Source organism: Calliphora vicina, chromosome 2, assembly GCF_958450345.1.
Source record: "Calliphora vicina chromosome 2, idCalVici1.1, whole genome shotgun sequence".
In the NCBI taxonomy this organism is placed as follows: domain Eukaryota; kingdom Metazoa; phylum Arthropoda; class Insecta; order Diptera; family Calliphoridae; genus Calliphora; species Calliphora vicina.
Genome location: NC_088781.1, coordinates 12,057,113 through 12,081,192, shown reverse-complemented (window position 1 = coordinate 12,081,192; position 24,080 = coordinate 12,057,113). Strand labels below are relative to the sequence as shown.

Genomic DNA, 24,080 nt, shown 5'->3' with positions numbered 1-24,080 from the left:
TTTAGTATATAAAACATAGCTAAAAGTGAGTGATCTTGTTTATAAAAATGGAAAAAAAATCTTTAAAACTGATCTGTATTTATATTTGACATCTGTGCAACAAAATTATTCTGAAAATTTAACTCCTTCTCTCTATTTCATATTATAGCGTCATTCATTTAGAATTTCTCTATTTATCATCATTAATTTTGAGATCAGTCTCTCTAATATTTATCAAAATATTTTAAACACAAAAATGCCACTTTTGTTTTCCATAACAACTAAATGCCAATTTGAATATAAGTATTGTGCTGAAATATTTAAATATAAATTATACAATTTATTAAAAATAGCTTATTTTATTTTTATTCTCTTCTCCCTTTGCTCTTGCCCCTCCCCTTTTTGTTAGTCCCACACTTCCCACCACATTTGCACAGATGTGTTGCTATTTGGTAAATGTATGTATTAAAAATGTTACTTTTAAGTTGTTAAATAATTGCTAAGAGTGTTTTTTTCGTAATTAACAAATGATCAAAATGTTAAAGGGGAAACCCGCCAAATTCTTGTTTATCTATGGCCATAGACAAAACGACCACCCACTTAAATCAGGTCATAACTTTAAAGGTATGAAATCTTGAACAATGAAAAATAATTATTAATAAGATTTTTGTATTTAAAAATATCTAACAAACCAGCTTTTTCAACAAAATATTATTTTAGATCAAAAGTTTAACAAGAAAAGTTTTTTATGAAAAAAATAATTTTTCCAAAAGCTCTTTGTGGTTTTGCTAAAAATAGGTTACCAAAAGTTTATACAAAGCTTTTTTCTATAAAAATGTCCCCCCATGAAAGGCTTTATTTACCAAAACATTTTTTATACCCTTCACCTTCGTGAGAAGGGTATATATAAGTTTGTCATTCCGTTTGTAATTTCCACAATATAATTTTCCGATCCTATAAAGTATATATTCTGGATCCTTATAGATAGCGGAGTCGGTTAAGCCATGTCCGTCTGTCTGTTTGTTGAAATCAATTTTCTGAAGACCCCAGATATTTTCGGCATCCAAATGTTCAATAATTCTGTCAGACATGCTTTCGAGAAGTTTCCTATTTAAAATCAGCAAAATCGGTCCATAAATGGCTGAGGTATGAGGAAAAAACCAGGACAACCTTGATTTTTGACCTATTTTTGATCTATATCTGGATTATAAAGTCATTAATATTGACAATATGGATATCTAATGATTGATATTTCAAAGACCTTTGCAACGACGTATATAAGACCATATACATAGACCATAGGACCTACAATGGGTCAAAATCGGAAAAAATATTTTTAACCCGAAATTTTTTTTTTTTTGTAAAAAAAAATTTAAAAAACAAAAAAAAAATTTCAAATATAAAAAAAATATTTTTTAAAATTAAAAAAAAAAATTTTACATTTAAAAAATTAAAAAAAAAAATTTTAAAATAACACTTCGAAAAACGTTTCTTTTCCAAAAAATTAAATAAACAACTGGAAAAAAAATTAATTTTGTTTGCCTATAAATATTTAAAATTTGTATTTTGCAGTATAATTTGGTGAAGGGTATATAATATAGCTCTCTTACTTGTTTTTACTAAAAGACTGTTTGCTTACAAAAAGTTTGTCATACAAAATGTAACATAAAAATAATCTTTTAACTTTTTTCATTAAAAATAACTTTTTTACTAAAAAGTTTTTAGTAAATTTTAAATTTTTTTTCGAATTTTTTTTTAAAATTTTTTCTTTTCGAAATAGTTTTCAAATTTTTTTTTTAATTTAGTTTTTTCTTAATTAAAAAATTTTTTTTTTTTGTAAAATAATTTATGACAAAAAAAATTCGGGTTAAAAATATTTGTTTCCGATTTTGGCCCATTTTAGGTCCAACTTACTATAGCTTTATATACATCGTTGCAATGGATATCTATCATTAGATATCCATATTGTCTATATTAATGACTAGTAACCCAGATATAAATCAAAAGTAGGCAAAAAATCTAGGTTTTCACGGTTTTTTCCTTATATCTCAACCATTTGTGGGACGATTTTGTCGATTTTAAATAGCAACCGAGCCGAGAACCGAGAATGGTATAATAAAGTTTTATAACTTAATCACAAAAACAAAATTTGGTTTAATAAAAAACGTTATGAAGTAAAAAGTTTTTTTATCAAAGAGAAAATCGTGTAAAGCTTACTTTGCTTAAAAATTTATTCAAAAATCATTATTTTTCACTGAAAATACAAATAAGGCTGTTTCAAAATTGTTTGTTTTTCAAAACAAAAGCTAATGTGTTACATTTTTCTATCGTTACCATAAAGAAAATATTCTGTTTATATTAATAAACTTACTGTTTCATTTATGATGAATTGATCAGTCAATTTGTCGTCCTCGGTATTCTAGGATATCGTACAGCCTCTATATTGGACTTAAAATATTTACGAATGTTCGAGATCTTCTTCTCTCCTCGATAACAAATCACTTTCATGTCGTTGTATGGTCTCGCTGGTTTTGAGCTACTCTGAAGAAGTCAGCAGCAGTTACAATAAATATAAACTTATTGTTACCTGACATTCCGTTGTCATAATTGATATAAATACTTTACACACAACACCATCGATCAGGTTAGGTTGTAAAGACAGCGAGCCAGCTGACCCAAATATGACTACATATAACTATGGCACACAAAATCGATCAGCTGATTACAAATGTTAAAATCGTCGTAAATATTCTGTTCGGGTTTTATTGCTCTTGCTTATAACACACAAAAGAACTAAATTCCGTTTAATATATTTAAGATATCAGCGATCATCAGCGGTACTACTTACATTGTATTGATCTCTACATATCTCATTATTATCGAGAAATTTTATTTTTGTTCACATAATGCCACCTTATAAGAAAGAAACGAATAATTTAAGATAATGAACTCCTTTATGAAAACGGCAGTCGTCAATTCCCATTTATATTATTTAAACGGTAAATTGTGGAATTTTTTATTCAGCGAACAAATACGCGCTTTCTTTTGTTGGGAATTTGACAATGTCAGGCCACTTTTTTTTGCAAGATCACCACCACACAACATGAACATAAAACCAGCTTCGCATTCGCTGCACATAAGTCATACATAGGAACTTACATGTGACAGCTTTAAATCATGCCATGAACTAAATGCCACTGCCCTTACGACAGGGCCAATCATTATTGCAACACCATTTGCCAGAAATATGTAAACAGAAAAAATGTGAATGGAATACTCTACTTATGTATGGATGGATGTATGTTTAAGGTAAAAATCGAAATTCCTTAGCAAACGACAGCTTCCTAATTGATTTAATTTACAACAGATATTCCAAATTCCATAAGCAAAAGCAACAGAAAAAAATACTGCAACGGAAAACCAGAACAAGGAAGATGCAAGACGGAATATGAAAACAGAAACACAGCCTGAACTACATACAATGTTGAAAACGTCTCATACTACAAGTCTCATGCAATCTACAAGTGTTTTTGCCGTTTTCGTTTAAAGAGATGGTTTCACTTTTATTGAATTGCTGCTGGCATCCGAGACACAAATACGGGTATGTACTGGGAAACAGCATTACAATGCGTACTCGTACATAATTGGGGCGGCTCTTGGCCGGTCGACCACACAGATGCAACAAGACTGGTTGGTTGGTCGGGTTGCTCTTCAGCAAGAATTATGAGAAAATTGCAAGTGATGTATTTGTGTCCACAGACAGGTTAAAAATCTTTTATCTCTTCTGGCAGATAGTTGCAGCCATAACTACGTCCGTCCGTCTGTCCGTCCCTCCTTGTAATAGTAAGTAATTAGTGGCATTGAAGGGAAATGGCTAAACAATCACACCAACCTGATTGCTTTCTTAGTACAATAGCAGAAGGGTAATAAGGAGATATATCAGAAATTTAATTTTAAATATGCAAATTATTCTCCCCTCTTTTTACTCAAATATTTAAGTAAGTAATGTTTGTATCTCGTTGTATTGTGAAATTATTTATCTATATCAATATATCAATTGATTTAAAACTGATCAGTTTGATCGTTCGTTCACCACAAGTAATAGGTCAGCTGCATTTGACTTAAACAAATGACCCCATGTCGCTACAAATGATCTGCATCATTTATAAAACTTTAATTGTTTATGGTCTTTAACAAAACAACAAAAAAATCAAATATACAACAATAGAAAATTCAATTATTTGTGGTGGCCACAAATCAGCAAGCCGTTTTATTCTCCCATAAATAGTACAGACATGAGAATGCGAGAAATAAACAAAATTCAGTTTCTTTATGTTTTCTTTTTTTTTCACAATTAAATTTGAAATAAATTTAATTTATAGTCAGCCGCTGAAAGAAAGAGAAGAATTTAAAAAACTTCATGGGTGTGAGAGTTCTTTTTTTATTCTATTTTCCGCATATTGTTGATTTTTTTGTTGGCAAATTGCCAATATTTGCGTTAATATTTTATTTCCCCTTTTATAGAAGTTTTAGATTAAGGCAATATTTAATGTTTTCCTTTCGAAATAAGGTTTAGCTAAACATACATAGGGTAGAATGGCAGCCCATAAGTTATGGGGTTCATTCACCATCCCTCATTTGTTTCTGATATTAAGGAAGCTGTATTGTTTTAATGATCTTACGATCGATTAAAAATTATCTCTTTTACTTAGATCTTTGCCATTGATTTCAGCAGTCTCCTCTTATTTATGGTAACCATAGATTAGTTTTGTTATATTTGTAACTGTTGAAAATATACAATTTAGAATCTGATGGTTATCCAAGGAGGTGAAGTGTAAGAAATTTAGCTACTTCAACTAATTGGGATCCTAACCTAAGTTTGACTAGTCTTAGAGAGTCTGGCAGAAGTTGGGAATGGATAAGACTATATACATCTAAATGAAACGCAAAATTAAGAAAATGAACTCATCAATTCCCATGAATTATTTAAACGGTTGAAAATGTTAGGCAAGTTTTTTCAAGATCACCATGCAACATGCATATATAAGTCATATGTATATACAGCGCCAGAAGGTCTTAGGCTAGAGGCTCCTTCCTGTGCTCCAAGGATTCTTGTTTTCCTTGGTATTTGCTATTATCGTACGATATTCATGTGTTAACCTCTAACCACGGAATAGATGACGTCAATTTGAATGTCGTTCAAAGTGGCCTATTACGAGCTGCATTCAAATAGACTCTATATATTCTCATCTTATATACGATTTGTTTCGCGGACACTCGAACTGTAAGATATTGTAATAAGAATTACTCCTCCGATGAAATTCCACGAGGAATTGGTTTGTCAATATGACATTAAGTTCCATAACATGCATAATCCTTGTTTTCTTGATCAATCGCCTTGAAAGTATCCCACAAGCTGTATTTGTAAACATTCTAATTTTTATGGTGACTTAAAAATGTGGAATTTACAATATATGGTGTATCTTTTGAACGAGGTTTTTGTTTTTAATAACTTATCTGACATTTTGAAGGGAACATATCATTTATTCTCACTTACTTCTTATTCTCACTTAGCATTATAGTTATTCAATTTGAAAAAAGTGCCGCTGAAACACACTGATTTATCACCTAAGCGAATGTGTTCCATCGGTTTCAATGTGCGAGAGATAGTTTGTGCGGTTCAGAAATGGTGATTTTGACACGGAAAACAAAGATTGCATTACTCCATGAAGATTGTTGTAAAACCCAACAAGAGCTTGCAAACTCATTGGGAGCTACATAAGCAGCATTTTCAAATGCCTGAAATACTGATTGAACGCTATAAAATAAAATAATTTTTGCATCGAATCATTGCTTGCGATGGAAAATGGATCCATTACGATAACTCGATGCCCCGCCATGGCGCAAAATGATCTTATCTATTATCTTATCATCACAAGGAACCTGTACCGAACGCATCTGATACGTTGCAATGCATGTTAAAAAGTATTTAGAATGAAGTGGTTGGGAAGTTTTGCCTCACTGATCCGACTACTATTCGTTGCGATCGCTGCAGAACGTTCTTCTTCCAATACGTTTCACTTTGTAACAGAATATCCGATATTGGCTTGATTTGTTCTTGGCCTTCTGAGCAGTTCTTTGGCTCGGAATCCATGGGAAAATGGTCATAGATAATAATGGGCAATACTTTGGATAAATTTATATTGTACAACATATTTCAAAACCAAAGCAAAACATTTTAAAAAATTCTTTTTAAGTCATACAGCCAATATTTTCTATTTCCCAATTTGTACGTGATCTTGGTGATAAAGAGACCGTCAAAATTTTCCTCAAAAATGTGGACTTATTTGTCCAGTTGGTGATGACTTCGTTAGTGTAGTTGCAGGTTGCGCACTTTGACACAATTATTTATATCGCTGTAAGAACCATAACAGACCGCATAGATCATCAATATTTAGACTCATCTAGATAATAGTGAAATGGTCTTCATATAAAGTCACTACCAATCTTTGTGGAGGTTCATGTAGAGAAAGTAGTTAAAGTGAAGTGCCGATTGGATCCAGTTCTGAGAATCACTAAGGAGTTTATCTCTAAACTCTCTAAAAACGATTCATATATAGAGATGTTACGCGTTAAGGAGGGGACATTTTGCATTTGTCACACTCAATTTAGAGAGATAACTTACTTCGAGTCGTCATATAGATTTGATATGAAGCTAAAAGTATCTTTGCTTCACTGGTTAATTAGTAACCAAACAAAAATTCATCCTTGACTATGAAGTCATACGTTTTAAAATGATTTTGGACATATGGAATACAGTTGTAAGGAACGGTTAGTATTTGATCTAATTGTGATCTCATAGAAATTGTCCAATCAAAAATACTTAGAACCTCGACTTATGATACGAAAACTTACACAACGACTTGGAAGTTCCATACATTTATAAACTACAGAGTCACTCGCATTTATAAACTATAAAGCCAACCCCGTACCAAGTCTTATCGCACTGAACAAAATGCGATCAAGGCTTCATAGAGGCTCTAAGATGATGCATATTTGGCTTAACTTAGAGAGCAAAACTTTATAAAAAACATTTGATTTGTTTGCATTATTCCAGAACTTTGTGAAGCTTCGCGAAGATTCTGAATGTAATTATAATACTAATTATAATACTAATCATGCAACCAAACTAACGGAATCAAATTTATTAATTTAAATTTGCCTGCCATAGACAGGTGTATCCTTTAATAATATATTTGCTGGTTTTAGCCATAGGAGAAGGGCCTCGAAAATCTTCAAGACTGTTGACAACAAGAATATAATCCTATATGTTAGTCACTCAGTTGCATGGTTTCAAAGTCCATTGTCAGATAATCAACATTTCGCACGCCAAGGTCTTTCAACATCATTATGGATATAGTGTTACAGCCAATAGCCAATTGGGTAGTGTGGATGCCTTGATCGCTTCTATAACTTTAATATTTCCCAGTCTGAAAGGTTGTGAAGTTTGTGAACTATATATTGTTTGTAAGTCTAGGGAAAAAATAACGATAGTATTGCTTCGATAAGGTTTCGTCGTCTTGGAGAGAAACCTTACTGTAGACCATAACTAGCCAACGTACACATGTTACAGTTCTTCGATAAGCAAACCATGTCTGCGTACCCTCTTCGTCGGGTTGGAAAGAGAGATCATAATTAGCCAACGCACACAAATTGCAGTTCTTCTAATAATCAAACCATTCCTTTCGCTAGTCCTCATTCACATACCTGCAGATTTCACAGTTCCACTGCATAGGCCAGGAGATAAGGTGATCCGCCAGCCCAGCTGCATTTCTCCTCATTATACCATTCACCTTCGTGAGAAGGGTATATATAAGTTTGTCATTCCGTTTGTAATTTCCACAATATAATTTTCCGACCCTATAAAGTATTCTAGATCCTTATAGATAGCGGAGTCGATTAAGACATGTCCGTCTGTCTGTCTGTTAGTTTGTTGAAATCAATTTTCTGAAGACCCCAGATATCTTCGGCATCCAATTCTTCAATAATTCTGTCAGACATTCTTTCAAGAAGTTTCCTATTTAAAATCACAAAATCGGTCCACAAATGGCTGAGATATGAGGAAAAAACCAGGACAATGTCGATTTTTGACCTATATCTGGATTACTAAGTCATTAATATAGACAATATGGATATCTAATGATAGATATTTCAAAGACCTTTGCAACGACGTATATAGGACCATAGTAAGTTGGACCTACAATGGGTCAAAATCGCAAAAAAATTTAAATTTAAAAAAAAATTTAAAAAAAATAAAATAACACTTCGGAAAAAAAAAATTTTTTTACCTAAAAATATTTAAAATTTGTATTTTGAAGTATAATTTGGTTAAGAGTATATAAGATTCGGCACAGCCGAATATAGCTCTCTTACTTATTTTTATTTAACCATGGCTGTCTTTTGAATTCCAAAAAAAAAACACAATTGTTGCTTCACATTCAATCACTTGCTCATTCTCATTTATTTTGTGATAGTAAACCAACACCAGGTCCCATTGGATGACCGGGACCTGGACCGCCAAGGGACTGCCCATTCCCATCGGACTCCTATGTGAGGACCACCCATGCCCATTTGGGGTCCCGGTCCGGGACCAAAATGACCTGGCGACCAAACATGTGGCTCATAGCTGCCATTGAACTAGACATGCTAGGCTGTGTGTCATCAAATGGATTTGAAGCCACTATCGTATCACCATAGCCACTCACCGGCGGAGGTGGCAGCAGATCCTGTAATGTGGGAGGTGCTTGTGATTTCACAATGACTTTGACTGAAGTTAAATAACTCAAAATCAATGAAATGGAATATTTATGTATTTATATCATAAATTCATTGATTTATATCAAAATTTTATTGATTATTGTTTTTAAAAAGTTATTTGATTTAGTACTTCCTAAGCAATGTACAAACTTGCAGCCAATATTCAAAATAACATAATAAAATGCAAATATGATTGTAGTTTAAACACTTTCCATATATGTATGTATAGTATTCTAATACTACATATATTCATCCACATTGTTTCTAATGGTTTTTACGTGTTTCTCGATTTTTTTTTAGTTGCATTTGCTTATTAAAACAATTGTATGTATATATTTCTATTTGGCCATAAAATTTCCTTATTTATGCTCATAAATCGTATAATTATAAACGTTGTGTATATCTGAATATTTTGTTTTGTTTTTGTTGGTAAATTAATACTTGTATCATGTTTGGAAACAATTATTAATTATATGGGGCGCAGGCGCCTAATAAAATTTCCATAACAATTTGAATTTTACCAATAACGGATTAAAAAACTACAAAGAAAAATAAAAAAAGAAACAAACAAACAATAAACATTAAACGGTTGCATACTAAGATACATATTTAGATACAAGTATTAATAGGTTTTGTATGCACTTGTACTTGTAAATGTTCATACAATAAGTTACGAGCAGTTTGCAGTTTGTTTTTTTTTTCATGCGTTTTTCATGTGGATTTATGGGCAAAACATATGCACGCTTATAATGCCTAGATTGCAAGAACAGATTGTAAAGTGTTGGAGATCCGTACATGGATCTGCAGACACAACAGCAATGTTTATGCTGCGTGCCGGAAATAAAAATAATTGTCTCCCTCTTTTCTTCTCTCAACACCCTGTTGAGCTCTTTTTTTTATCTGTCTCTTGCTGCCCATTGTGATCTTCATCTTTATAGTCTGTGTATTACAATCAGAGTCGGGATAAGACAATTGCATTTAAACATTGCACTGCTGCTAAGAAATGAATATGCGAAAATGTTAACAATTTAGATTATATCTTTAACAAGCTTTAACATTGACCCTCAAGTTGTGAAAATATTACTTTGGAAGACATATAAAACTGTTCAATAGTCTTTATTCCCTATTCATAAACAAAATTAAAGATTCCTATAACATTATTTGCTTGAGAGGCTTTGAAGTTTTTGAGTCTGAAAGGTTGTGAATGTTGGATCCCTTTCTGCCCTCTTCGTCGGGCAGGAAAGGGATCAAATTGCAGACAAAAACTTGCCAACGAATTCAAGTTGGAGTTCTTCTAATGAATAAACCAGCACTTTCGCTATTACTCATTGACCAACCTGCAGATTTCATATATTAAAGATCTCCCACAATTTGTTGATCTTCTAATGATCAAAACATTTATTCCACTTTGCTTGTTCACCAACCAGCATATTTCACGGTTTTATTTGGCGATCCTGAAGTCATAGTAATCTGTCAGGTCAGCTATGGTATTTCCGAGTCAGAAAGGTTGTGAACTTTGGTTACATCACATTGTTCGGGATCGATAGAGACCGACCTGCAGATCAAAACTTGCAATGTATCCCTGTAGCAGTTCTTCTAATTATCAAACCATTTCTCCCGTTATTGGTGATCCAGCAACCTGTAGATATCATTGTTCTACAGTGGGATTCTGGGGCCACGACAATTTCAGGGAGACCAGACTGTACACCTCAACTTGCCAAAATACTCAAGTTACAGTTCTTTTAATGAGAAAACCATTTATTCCCCATAATTCTACTGTTCAACTGGGCGATGCTGGAATCACGGTTCTTATTCAATCAATTTATCATATTCTTGTTTTATTTTAATAAAAGTTCTTCCAACTATATGAAATATATGCCAATATTCGTATAGGGGTATGACTCTTTTGAACGCAATTTTTGTTTTTAATAACTTATATGTCATTTTGAAGGGTATATATCTGTCATTTATTCTCACTTAGTTATCGAACATTATAGCGCAAACCACAAAGTTGTTTTCTGCTTCGGAAATGTCGAATTTTGTGCGAACAAGGCGTCATATGCGGGAAGTTTAGGTTTACTTCTTTAATTTTAAAAAGTGCCGCTGAAGTACACCGATTGCTCACCAAAGCTTATGGTGAATGAGTTCGTGCGACAGATGGTTTGTTCGGTTTAGAAGTGGTGATTTCGACAAAAAGATCACCCAATCCAGCCAAAAATGTTTGAAGATCAAGAATTGGTGGCATTACTCCATGAAGATTGTTGTCAAACCCATCAAGAGCAAAATCATTGGGAGCTACTCAAGCAGCAATTGAAAACGTTTGCGAGCAGCAAGATTTATCCAAAGGAGAAAAATTGGGTACCATACGAATTGAAGCCGAGAGACATTTGCATGTCTGAAATGCTGTTTGAACGCTATAAAAAAAAATCAGTTTTGCACCGAATCATTACTTGCGATATAAAATGAATCCATTACGATAACCCGAAGCGTAACTGATCGTATGTGAAGCCCGACCAACCAGCCGAATCGACACCAATGTCAAATATCCATGGCGCTAAGGCAATGCTCTGTATTTTTGGTGGAAGCAAAAGGGTCCTATCAATTATGAGTTGCTAAAATTTTGCCTGACCATCACCAGGAACCTGTAGCGAACGCACTTAATTCGTTTGAAGCGAGTATTGGCGGAAAAACGCCCAGAATACGCCTTATAGTCCAGACCATTCCCCGTCCTCCTACTATTTGTTTCGATCGATGCAGAACGCTCTCTCTTGGATTCGATTCACTTCAGAACGGAGTATCCGCAATTGGCTTGATTCGTTCTATTCCTCAAAAGATGAACAGATATTTTGGCTCGGAATCCTTTAATATCCAGAAAAATGGGAAAATGTAATAGCTAACTATGGCAATATAAACTGAATAAATTTATATTGTACAAATGTTTAAAAACAAGAGGTAAAAATTTGAAAAAATTCCGCTAGTCATAATAAAACAAATCCATCCTTCCTTTCAATGACTATTGTAGCAGCTACCAGGGTTCTTAGGAAAGGCTGACCTTTTATATTGTTTGAGAATGTCCGGTATGATCAAAAAATATCGTTATATTTGAGGTATCGGATGCTTGGCTGAGAGATACTTCAATAGCACAGTTACTTTCCAAACGAAGTTCCGTCGACCCTACTTGATTGCTTTCAAATGAAATGCAAGCCAATTTGGTATATCTATATATGTATATAAAAATTAAATGGTCCATGTATGTAATGGCATCACGTGAGATCGGCTGGAGCGATTTGGTTGATTTTTTTTTAGTCGATTTTAAATTTTCAGGAGATAAAGAAAACAATTCAAAAATTTCGGGTAAAATTCGGAATTTTTTTAGTCAAGTCAACTGTAATAAAAACGCTCTCTAAAGTATGCAGTACAAATTTAGATATTTTATTTGCAAATAAATAAGAACAGGCAGGTGTATGTGGGTTGGAGAAACTTCAAGAACTATCATTAGTAAATGCTCAACTAGTCATTTTTCAACTAGTCAACTAGTTTTTTTTGTTTTTTTTTTTTTTCTTGGACCAGCACTCAGGGGATGACCCCTACACATGCAAAGCATTGTGTTGGAACTAGGAAAATAGGTTATGGGAGGGAGGATAGAGGGAGTAGTGTTTGTGGACATTTGATTTGAATTTTCCTATATTGAAAGTGACAGGAAATACTTCAGGAGGAAGCTTATTTCACATACAGACAGTACGGCTAAAGAACGAATTTTCCCTGTAATGTGTTGTGCGATCTACTGTCCAGTCGACACCGAATTGATGTGCCCTTGCCGAAGAGCGTGTGTTGCGTAAAGATCTACGGGTTTCGGGAACAAGTTCCCTAATTTCAGCAGAGCACATACCATTGTAGTATCGGTAGAACAGTGAAACACAACCCACATTGACAAATCCTTGAGGGATTATCTTATAATTTCCCAAATAAAACATTAAAAGAATGAATTCGAGTTATGTTATGTTTACAACTTGCCGTTATAGTTAAAGTTACCTTTAAGGGTACCATTTTCTATTGCTTAAAGTTACCTTTAACTATAACGGCAAGTTGTTATAATGGCCCTTAGTTATTTTTTAACATAAAGTTAAGCTGAGTGTTAAAAAATAATCAGACGTCGTGAAAATGGAGTCAAAAGCTTTTCCCTTTAATGCTTAAGGTATAAATGTATCTTCACTCACATTTGCTATATTCAAACTACGTGATCAAATACCTGCACTCCATTTCCATTTTAATGATAAAACTATCTCCCACAAATACTAATGACTTTCACTGCATTTAATTCTAAAAAATTATACTAAAACATGCTTTAAATCTCCACAAAATTTGACAAAATTATACAAAATTTGAAGACTTTATAAAGTGGTTTTCCTATGACTACAGAAAATACCTAACTAAACGTTTATCAATGACTTTAACATTTCATTCAATAATTCAGTTGTCGGTCAGTGAGTCATTAAGACATTCATTTGATCATATTATCATTTACAGGAATTTGTTTGTGTATTTATTTATTTATTTGTTTGCTGATGATTGTGTAATCATCATTTACAATTTATTATTGTTATTACAAGCATTTTCAAGATATAATGACATTTTTTTGTTTTGTTTTACTAATGAACATTTCTTGTTTTTTTCTTGGAGTATAAGAAATTTCAGATTGTAAATAGTAGTCAGGGTGAATCGGATTAAAAAAATAAATGTCGCCAACTTATAAAGAAATCTTAAAGTTACATAATAGTATTACAAGTATCTGTACACTGAAAAGTTGTTGAAGGGAAGTAGGGAACAGTAATCGGTATTCAAGTATGAGATTTGCTGTTTAGATATTTCAGATGAATGTGAAAACCTTTCATCCTCCACCTGCATACATATTTTTAGGTTAATATATATGGGAGCTATAACCAATTATAGGCCGATCATCATAGAATTAAGTATAGCGATTTTGGTATATATTGGGATTATTTATGACGAATTTCAACTTAATAGCATTATTTATAAGATATTTATGCTAATTTAAGTGATTTTCAGAAGTGAACTTTATATGGGGGCTATGGTCAAATATGGGCTGATCCACAAAAAATTTAGTGTTGTGATTTCTTTTAGCACGAAACTTATTTTTGCTGAATTTTGTATGGATACTGCAATTCTGAAGCCATTTATAGACCATAGAACCATGTTTCGGGAAGAAATTTGTATGGGGGTTAGGAGAAATCATGGACCGATTCTTATAATTTTCACCAGAGTTAATCCTTTTATTATAAAAATAACGTGTGTAAAGTTTTATGGTATTATCTGCAATATATTTACACAAATAACCAAACATATGTGAAAATTGTAATATTTTTTTAGGTTGTCTCACATTTTGGTTCATAGCTATGGTTCTACTGAACTGATTTTGCTGATTTTCAATACCAAACCGCTTAGGACAACGATAAACATACTTTTTGCAAGTCTACCAATTTTGTGTTTTACACAGACGGACAGGCAGACGGACATGGCTCAATCGACTTAGAATTTCATAAGGATCAAGAAAATATATACTTTGTTGGGTCTCAGATGAATCAATGTTACACACGGAATGACAAACTTATATATACCCTCATTCACCACTTGTGGTGGTGGAGGGTATAAAAAACAAAAATCTATTATATTGTGGGTTAAGATATTTTCGCTGTTAGGGGTCGAAATAAAAGCTCTAAAATTTGAAGAAAATTGCTCCGATTAAATCAATATTTGTATTGATTTATAAAGTTGCTTTTATTCGAAACAAAATCACAATTCCTATCATTTACAAAATAAACAAAATGTGGCGTTTTAAAAAAAAAAAAATCAAAAACAAAGTAAATAAATTTCCCCAATTGATAATTTCCCAAATTGTCAATTAAATAAACTGTTATAAACTTATTGATTATGTACAATAATATATAATTTTTATAATCAATATCAGTTTGTCTGTCCCTCCATACGACAGTCGTACTTGAACTTTGCCAGAATTATTTATGATGTTGATGATGATGATGATGACTACTTTCAGTTTTCTTATAACTCGTACATTTAGATGAACTTATTTTATTTATTTATAAAACACTGACTGATAAGAACAGATATTTACTTGTTGAACATACATTTGTTCATACTCACATTTACAATTCATTCGTACTTTAATAGAATCTCAAGTGGTGGTATTCAGTTCACAAAATGCCTGGCTATTTATTTATTCGTATTCATATAATCATGTTAATTCTTGTGAAAATTGTACGAAAATCGAACAAAACTTAATGCCTATGGAGCAATTTGTAATGCATTTGGGGCTGAATTAATTGTTTTAATTTTGTCTATATTCGTATGAGTTAGAGTGAGTTGGAATGAGTGAGAGTGTGTTTATTATTAAATCACAATTAGCATTAATTGTATAATGAAGTAAGTATTTTAATAAAACTAATTGTTATGGGTGTCTGGCTGTTGAAAATTATTATGATTTAGTGTGGTAGTGTTATGTGGTGTTAAATTGTCTGTGAGACTAATAAAAATAAATAAAATTTCATGAATTAGTTGGAAATTTGTAAGACGACCGACCCTTTGGTATCAGTTTGTTCTAGATTTCTAAGCCAAACAATTAAAGATTTGAAAATCTTTAATTGTTTAAAGACTAAGTTTGCCATAGCCAAAGGGTTACTCACATTGCTGCAACAGTACTATCAATGAAACTCATAAATTTAAACAATTGAGAAACAAAACTACCACTAAATCAGTACTAGGTATGTTCCTTTATTAGATATAGTATTCAAATACATTCATAAATACTGTATTTTCTCTTTCTGCCGACCATTGTTTTACTGTTGGCAATCGATTCGGAACAATTAAGAAATAACGGTAATACTATTTTCATTATTTCGGTAACGGATATTAGCCTAACCGTATTTGCTATTTCGGTTAAATGTATTGGGTGTATGACTTAAAAATACGGGACTTTTTCATATATTTAGCTTTTATTTTGAAACATTTGTACAATATAAAATTATTCAAAGTATTGGCCATTGTTAGCTATAACATTTTCCCATCTTTTTGGACTCCGATCCAAAAAAAACTGTTCATCTTTTCAGGCCAAGAACGAATCAAGCCAATATCGGATACTCTGTTCTGGAGTGAAGCGTATCCCTGCGAGAGCGTTCTGTATCGATCGAAACAAATAGTAGGCGGATGGGGCATGGTCTGGAATATAAGGCGCATGATGCAAAACTTCCCAACCATAGTTTTTAACAGGTATTGCAAAATGTGGCTGAGCGTTGTAATGATGGAATATAACATTTTCTTGTCTGGCCGCTTCGCTTCAAACGAATCAGTTGTGATGGTCTTATCAGATTTCAGCAGCTCATAATAGATAGTAACCTTTGGGTCTCAACAAATACAGTGAATTATCTTGGATATTTGGTTTTGGTATCGATTCGGCTGGTTGGCCGAGCTTCACATACGATCTCTAACGTTTTGGGTTATCGTAACGGATCCATTTTTCATCGCAAGTAATGATACGGTTCAAAAATGATTTTTTTTTATATCGTTCAAGCTGCATTTCAGACATACAAAATCTTCATTCAAGATCTCTCAATTCGTACACAGAGAAAACAGATTCGTGATAGCAACCGAATTTGTCGCCAATCGAATGATTCTACAGTAGTGACCGAATTTTACAGTTGTGGCTACAAAATTTTAAAAGGGGTAACAAAAGTTTGGTTGCTTTATCCGAGATTCTTCTTTGTCAACTGACTTTCTGTTAATAGAACCGAAAAATTCTATGTTTGCAACCGAATCATTCGATTAACAACAAATTCGGTTGCTATCACGAATCTGTTTTCTCTGTGTATGACACCAAATTACCCTGTTTTTGGATGAGCATTCAAACGTTTTGAAATTGCTGCTTGAGTAGCTCCCAATGACTTTGCAAGCTCTCGTTGAGTTTTACAACAATTTTCATGAAGTAATGACTTTAATTCTTGGTCTTCAAACTTTTGACCAGCGAGACCGTTCTGCATCAATTGAAACAAATAGTATTCGGACGGCTCAAGATCTGGACTATAAGGCGGGTGAGGCAAAACTCTCCAACCTCTTCATTCTAAATAGTTTTTAACAGCCAACGAATGTTGGCATGAGGGAATATTACGGTTTCATGTGTAGCCGCATATTCTTGGATTTTTTTCGGCCAATGTTCGCTTCAAACGAATCAGTTGCATGCGGTACAGGTTCCCTGTGATATTTCAATCAGATTTCAGCATCTCATAGGTATTTTGCTCCCACCAAATACAGAGCGCCATGGATATTTTGGCCGGGCTTGACTTATGATTTTTACGCTTCGTAATGGATTCAATGATTTTCTTTTATAGCCTTAAATTAACACTTCAGACCTATAAAATCGTCTTTCAAGGTCTCTCAGCTTCAATTCGTATGGTACCCAATTTTCTTGCTATTGGAAGAATCCAGCTGCTCGAAAACATTTTGATATTGCTGCTTGAGTAGCTCCCAATGGAGTAATGCATCCAATTCTTGGACTTTAAACTCTTTTGGCTGGCCTGCAATCTTTGTCAAAATCCCGACTTCTGAACTGCACAAACCATCTCTCGCACGTTGAGACCGATGACACACATTCTCCAAAAGCTTCGATGAAATCGAGGTGCTTCAGCGGCACTTTTTTCTTAAACAAGTAAAGCAAAACTTCCCGCATATAACGCTCTGTTGGCACAAAATTCTACATTTTCGAAGCAAAAAAATTCAATAACTAAGTGAGAATAAATGACAGATATGTACCATTCAAAATGACATATAAGTTATTAAAAACAAAAAACACGTTAAAAAGATATGACATCTATTGTAAATCCAGCATTTTTAAGTCATACACCAAATATTAAATCTTAACCATAGATAAATACACATTGATCGGAAACTCTGCTGTCATAGACGTAACTCAGTTGCCAAAAATCTAAGTGGTGAGAATGTATTATTAAAAAAAAAATATGAGAAAACCACATCATATGTGTGGTTATTTTAAGTAATTTTATGGTTTGAATTTGTTTCTAGTTTCCGCTATATGTACATTTCTCTATGATCTTAACATTCGAAAAATAATGAATTTTTGGTGATTTTTAAAATGTAGGCCTGAGATAACCAAAATTTGGGGCGCACCCAGTAGACCCTAATTCCAACAACAAACCCATGTAAACACAAATCAAAAATATCTCCAATCGTTCTCGAGCTACCGAGTTATATATAAAATATAATTGAGGTATTCAAACGGTCTCCTATTTGGTCGTATTGTCATAATGTCCTAAAATATTTTTTTAGTTTAAACACATTTTTTTTGGGTTTTAAACAAAAAAGTTATAAACTAATAAGACTGTTTGAACCATGATAAAAATATAGAAGGTAGTTTCAATCAAAATTTTTTTTTCAAATAAGGTTTTTTGAAGTTTCCTTATTTTGTGAGCATTATAAAAAGCGTTGCCACATTCCTAAAAATGATTTTTATTTTAGAGAATTTTTTTACAAAAAATTTGTAATTTATAATTTAGTATTTAAATAAAAATGTATTAAGTATGTTGTGTTGGAAGTTAATGATTCAATTCCTAACATTCGCTATATAATTTGGGCTACCTGACAAAGAATTTTCATTAAATTTTAAAAAAATTTAATTTAAACGTTCCAAAAGGCTTAAAAAACTGGTGTTTGGTTTGTATAATCCACCCTCTGACAAGTTTTACATACATCCAGCCACTGTTGTCGTTTGTTAGGTAATGTAGGGACTTTAAAAAAATTTACATTTGAATTTTTGCAAACATATTTGGTATTTTCGCAGTTGGGGAAAATGCAACTCATGTTTGTTAAATCTTAAAATAATGTTCACAAATTAGCTTTGAAATATTTGAAAATTAAAATCTTACCTTTGATCCCAATTTGATAGTAAATATTTTTCATATTTTTTTTAATATTCTTCAAATTAATGAAAATTATGTATTAATTTTTTCACAAACTTCAAAGAATATATGGGAAAATATTTAATTAATATGGTATTACTATTTTAACGAAAACGTCAAAATCCTTAAGAATGTCAGACTTAGAATTTTAAAAAATAAAGAGAGAATGAAACTACCTTCTATTTTTCTACTATGGTTTGAACTATGTTTATTGTTTTGTCATAAAATATCACTTTTTTTGTTTGCAGCACAACAAGAAATTGTTTTAACTAAAAAAATATTTTAGGACATTATGACAACACGACCAAATAGGAGACCGTTTGAATCCCCCAAATGTTTCTAAATCACTGTGTGTCGCCTCTGAGGGTCTGTGGTTTTCTTCGAATTCATCAGTAGCTCATCTTTAAATATTAATTAATTTTCACTTTTGAATATGGCTTTGACCTTAACCAAATTCTATACATTTTAAACCAGTGTTCGGCACCCATAGTCACCTGGTGTAAAACATGATCGCTTTACCAGTAAACAACAGAAATAACAACAAAGTTCATACAAATTATCATATATGAATAAAAATCACAATCAATAGCTGGTCAGATTACAGCAGAGAATGAAAAATGCCTAACATTTTATTATAATCCATGTTTTCTCGTAATGCCCGACCTCTACTTTAAACCCATAAAATATTGAAAGTGTGAAATTAAGCATAAAAACACATTAATATTGTATCATGTGAGTTTTAAGCCCCGTCTAGAAAATTGTAAAGAATTTCACAAAAGAACAATCTTCCTTTTTTTCCAAAATTTATTCTCATTTTACTTCATAAATGTATAAATGACACACAAAGATAATAACCAAGAATTTTTGTTAAGAAATGTTACATACAGCTTTAAACTAAAAATCATGCAAAGCTGCACGACGTTTTGGAATTCATTTCAAAGCCTGTATGTAGTATATGAAATCTGTTGCTAAATGACTTGTGTGGTGCAGACATAGTCAGCCACACATATACAATCCTTTTAATCCGATTATGTTTTATGATGACAATGTCCCAATATTCTATAGATGAATTGTGTTTTTTTTTTTTTTTTGGTGTCTGGCCATGGATGCTGCTAAATCCGTCTCAAAGTAGCGAAACCCATTTAAGACCACAATAGAGCGAATCACGTCACATTAGAGTGTGTTTTTGTAGGATTGTAAAACGGGATGAAAGAATTACCCGGCGGTATTGGAAGTAGTAATATTTTTTAGATTTCCAGCTAAAACTAAAACTTTATAATTACTACTGTATACCATGTGCATTACATAGAGTTAGCTTAGTAATGGGTAGTCCTCAGTAGTTAGGTACAGTTTAGAATTTGTTCGTCGTCCAATACTTTGTTATTGATTTCCCGAACAACGAAACCACAGCTTCATATGTTCCTTGTATGGTCTGTTGAAAGCCTAGCGAGTTGGTTGGTATGTTCTTATTTCCCTGGACTGCAAGGTAGTTTAGAAAAATAAAATGAAGCATATTCTTATTTCCACTTACTTATACATGCATGTATGCCAGACCGCATACATAAATACATACATATTTGTTTAAAGGCAATTAAAAATGCTTATTCTAATTTATTTCCAAAAAATGCAAATATTAATTTGATTTAAAAATTTGGTGTTTTGTTTTTGAGCAGCAATACTCAAGCAATGGCCAAACAAATATTCAGTCAGTCTGTCTGTCTGTCTGATCTGCCAGCCAGTCAACCACACCTAAATTGCTGACACTGGGTGACACTCATTTCGGTTAAGGATCACATTAAATGATTGTAAAAAAATTTATTGACAAGTTTCTCTTAAAATTGGCATAAATATAAAACAGACACAAATAAAAGATACGAACGAGTACCAGAATGAATGTCTAATGTATTGGGAAACATTATTTTAAGTATTCAAATGTCTGTAAATACTAATTGGTATTGAAGTGACCTAAATTTATTATGTGACGGCTGTGGGGAGAACACTTAACGAATACATATCTAAGGAGTGAAATAAAATAATGTATATCCCAATTCGGAAATTGCTACCCTGTGGACTTATCCAACATTTAGTCAAATGTTAGCAGGACAGCATCAACAGCTTGTCAATAGTATTAAAAAATTATCCAACAACAAAGTAATTTTTTGCTTCGAAAATGTGGAATTTTGTTACCAACAAAGCGTCATATTCGGGAAGTTTTGCTTTACTTCTTTAATTCGAAAAAAAGTGTTGCTGAAGCACACCGATTGCTCATGGCGAATGTGTTTCATGGGTTTCAACGTACGAGAAATGGTTTGTGGGGTTCAGAAGTGGGGATTTTGACACGAAGGACAAAGATTCGTTAGCCAAAAAGTTTGAAGACCATAAATTGAAGGGATGGATACATCCTAAAACAGGGAAATTCAGTACCATACGAATTGAAGCTGAAAGACCTTGAGTGACGATTGTGTATGTCTGAAATGTTGCCTGAACACTATAAAAGAAAATTGTTTTTGCACCGATCCATTACAATAACACGAACCGTAAGAGATCGTATGTGAAAGCCGGCCAACCAACCGATTCGACACCAAGGCCAAATACCCATGACACTCTTGACGCAATGCAGAGGCTTGCGAACCGTGCTGGCAGGAATAGCAGAGCGGCACATGGTGAGCACTAACTAAGAACTACCATTCCCTTTGTCAGGTAGCGTCTGTATATCCCCTATGGGGTGGCGGGTTCTGTCAGAAGGTTTTCTCTTTCATTGAGACTGGGCCTTCTTGACAGAGCCCGAAATCCACCAGCATCTCTTCCCACATTGGGCGGCTTGATGGTGTGTTTGACCCCAGTGGGGCGTCAATTTTATAACCTGACAGATAGGTATAAAATGCAACTCTTGACGGTCCGTCCGATAAATGAAAGCAAACAAACCGAACCTCATGTATCCGGTCGGGAGTGTAATAATCTCCGGAGACCCTATTCCCGCTGCGGCGATTTCAGGTCGCGGTGAATTGAATGCTACTGAGATAAAGGTTAGTTCGGTGAAGACACCGGACCTAGCTAATCTGCAAGCTTCTGGAGGAGATTTGAGGAAACCTAGATCATCTGAATGCGCTCAAGGTGCAAATCTAAATGCAGCGAGGTGCGTCTGAACCCCAGCACCTCGAAAGCTGCCTTGGGCCGTACCGACTGAGCATCGGTAAAATCCAATGTTTCGGGAGCTGTTAGCTTGAAAACTCAGGCTACAGCTTACCAAGTGCCGATTATGATCAAGGGACTGCGAACAAGATATCGGGTACCCAAGCTACACCTCTTCCTGCCAGTAAAGGAACTACGAACAAGTCTTCGGGTTCCCATGCTGTGCCTCCTGCCCAACAGGGCGTCTCCACCAGGCACGTAACACCACTTTTTGAGACGGCGAGCCGCCGAGAAGTTTATCGACCTGCTAGGTAAATAACCTGCCGAGTCCCTCTCTTCCGATGATTTATCATCGCTTAATTGGGCAAAGACCATCATAGCTGACCTGCAGAATCCTCCTCTCGCGTCTAAGAACGCAGAGCCAGCAGCCCGTGACAAAGCGTCCTAAGCCCCAACAATCGTTTGACAGATCCTTCAGCGAGGTGGATAAAGGTCATCTTGTTCGTGCTGTCAGACCTTGACCGTCCAACTACTATTTGTTTCGATCGATTAAGAACGCTCTCTCTTTGGGATACGCTTCACTTTGGAACAGAGTATCCGATATTGGCCTGATTCGTTCTTGGGCTCAAAAGATGAGCAGTTCTTTTGGATCGGAATCCATATATTACCAGAAAGATGGGTAAATGGCCAATACTTTGAATAAATTTATATTGTACACATGTTTCAAAATAAAAGTCAAATGTCATCAGGACAGCGTCGTCAGGTTGTCAATAGTACTGAATTGTCACAGATAAGTGTGAAAATGTCTTACAAAATCAGCAGTACTCATTGCAACCAGCTGATTTGTCTTACAACAATACGAAAAATGCCTGAAAACTCCGATTACCTATCAGGCTTTTTATAAAATGTGGAGAACAAAATTCAGCTCTTGTGTGAAATTTCCCCACTGGGTTTAAACCAACAATATTTGCTTGCAATTAAGATAACGTTTAACAAAATGTTTGTATTAAATTTGAACTTGGACCCTGTGTAGTTGCATAAAATATCATGACGTAAAACCAAGTAGACGACAGTGATTGATTTAGATTTACTCACTTATGTTCTTTTAACTTGTGTTTAGATAATTTTATTCTAAATACTCGTAAATACATAAATGGTTTTGCACAAGAAGGCGTTTTAGATTTTAGGCGCAGTTTTTATTGAATTGTAAATAAATAATTGTTTTTACACGTTTTTGTTTAGGAAAATCAGTAGTAGGTGTTGTTCAACAACAAACAAAATAAACAAAAATCTATTAGAATTTCAATTAGAGGCTTTAAAAAATTTTCAACATTATTTTATTTACATAATAACATATTATTATCTCTACATAGTCATTATTTAAACTAAAGCAAACATTATAAAAAAACAACTGAAAACATTATGAAAAAAAAATTTACAAAAAATATTTCAAAAAACTGCATAAATTTAATGTTAATTTTTTTTTAAAGAGAAACTAGTAATTTAATACAATTTTTTACTTGAGTTTTTTTCCTATATTATGTATTTTATTTTATCCCTTTTTATGTTTTTTACACACAGCAGGAAAGTTTTATCCTTGATAAAAATTTAGAACAAAACTTTTTCTTTATTATTATTTTTACGTGAGTTTTCTTACCGGAAGTGCATGCGAATAGCGCCAGCTTAAAGCCATGTGACATTTAAAAAATAAAAAAAATTGCCAACTTTTTATGCTTCTGTAGCCAAGTATTAAATTAAGGAAATATTCATATACATCGTTTGCACGAGGGCCAAAATGGAAAGTTATACACTGCAAGCAACAGTGTGTAATTTAAATATTTCTCTATAAAAAAAACTAGTGCCAAAATGTCAGTGAATAAACCACTTTTAAGTGACATGGTTCGAAGTTATTCAAACTCTTACATCTGATACACTCTACCATCTGCATTTAACTGTTTGTAGTTTAGTGGTCACTTAACTAACCACCTTTTCAATAGTCTTTAAAACATAGTTTATTGGCATTTTGCTAAACAATTATATAGCACAGAGTGTTTATTGTTCATCGAATTCAGTATTCCACGGTGGTTAGTAAACTAACCACCCCTTTGATTTATTTTTTCCCTTAACCTCAAGTCCCACTAAACTCTCTCT

General features: G+C 33.3%; 1 protein-coding gene across 1 annotated transcript in view; it reads left to right on the top strand.

Annotated features, from left to right (window-relative positions):
* The window catches only part of LOC135951407 (DNA topoisomerase 1-like), a 62,530-nt gene that overhangs the window by 8,203 nt on the left and 30,247 nt on the right, over positions 1 to 24,080 (top strand). The gene's annotated exons all lie outside the window — the stretch shown is intronic.